We start from the raw sequence: 1,591 nt of genomic DNA on the forward strand, positions 1-1,591 counted from the left end.
CCCGACACACACCGAAGACTTCCGAGGCGTGGGCCGCAGATTCTGACGCCGGATCGCTGGCGGTCGTTGCCGCCGCGTTCTCAGCTACGCCAGCGAGGAAGAAGCAGCAGTGGGGCCGGCCTACGGCTCCCGGCGGAGCAGCGCTGAGTCAACAGGGGGCGGTGGCCGCTGAGTCGGTTGCTGGAGCAGCCATCCTGACTTAATCGGAACTCTACAGCTGGCGAACAAGGCCAGCACGACACAGCGTCGCGTTTCACAGGCCGCTGGGGTGCTTCCTCAGCATTGGCGGCCCTGTGACACAGACCGAGGTGAACGGAGCACTGTAGTGGAAACAAATCATTTGGAATCTTCTCGCCGAGTTTTAATACGGCACCTCCTGGCACACATCCACTGCATTTGGTATCTTCCTGCTACATTTGGTCATCCTGATACGTTCGGTGGTGTAAGCCGCCACAACAGAATGGTTAATTGGCTCAAATGGTTCAAATGGCTCTGAGCACTATGGGACTTAACATCTATGGTCATCAGTCCCCTAGAACTTAGAACTACTTAAAGCTAACTAACCTAAGGATATCACACAACACTCATCACGAGGCAGAGAAAATCCCTGACCCCGCCGGGAATCGAACCCGGGAACCCGGGCGTGGGAAGCGAGAACGCTACCGCACGACCACGAGCTGCGGACAATGGTTAATTCATTACAGCACTAATTGGTGTTCTACAAAAACTAAACTTGCTGAATTATTGATCACTATTTGTGCATCCACTTTTACAGTTTCTGACCATACACAAAACCAATTACTGTTATGTGATGGTTATTAATTATTGTATTAGTGTCACATATGGGGAAGACGTTACCAGGAATCAATGAACAATCATAATTCTTATAGAACTTATAATTAAATGTTTCCCTGAGACATTTAAGTCTCTTTATTATCTACGATAATGATCGAAGCAGACGAAATGAATTTAAATTTCTGCTGTGGCCGGGACTCAATCCTGGGTCTTCTTGCTTGCTAGGCAGAAATGCTAACCATTACGGCACTGCAGTGCTTGCCAATGTCGGAGAGTCCTGGCAGTATTGACAATATGTAAGGGAAAAAGAATAGAAGTATTTGCTGGGGAGGGCACTCAGCTTAGGTTGTTAGTGCAAAAATGTTGACCATCGTACTGTACTCGCTTCGGCGGTACATATACTAAAATTGGAACGATACAGAGAAGATTAGCATGGCCCCTGCGCAAGGATGACACGCAAAATCGTGAAGCGTTCCACATTTTTATAAAAAAATATAAATAAAAAAGAAACCAATATAAAAAAGTCAGCACAGTAGCTCAGCGTGTTCGGTAAGAGGGTTATGTGCTTAGTTAACAGATCAACCGCGAACTTAAATGGATGTCTTACGACGTCCGCCCCGAGCAGATGCAACGAACTAAAGCGAACAAGATGAAAATTAAAAAAAAAAAAATTATATATGGTGGTGTGATGTTAGCATGTCTGCCTAGCAAGCAAGAAGACCCGGGTTCGAGTCCCGGCCGGAGCACAAATTTTAATTCATTTTGTCTGCTTCGATCATAATCATAATTCATTTTA

At 46.3% G+C, this 1,591-nt stretch overlaps 1 non-coding gene across 1 annotated transcript; it reads left to right on the plus strand.

Moving 5' to 3' along the window:
* The first annotated feature begins 1,172 nt into the window (after window positions 1–1,172).
* Window positions 1,173–1,279, plus strand: LOC126254792 (U6 spliceosomal RNA). The gene has a single exon (XR_007546429.1). It is a non-coding gene; the product is annotated as a U6 spliceosomal RNA (small nuclear RNA).
* Window positions 1,280–1,591: the final 312 nt, after the last annotated feature.

This window comes from Schistocerca nitens, chromosome 4 (assembly GCF_023898315.1).
Source record: "Schistocerca nitens isolate TAMUIC-IGC-003100 chromosome 4, iqSchNite1.1, whole genome shotgun sequence".
Taxonomy (NCBI): domain Eukaryota; kingdom Metazoa; phylum Arthropoda; class Insecta; order Orthoptera; family Acrididae; genus Schistocerca; species Schistocerca nitens.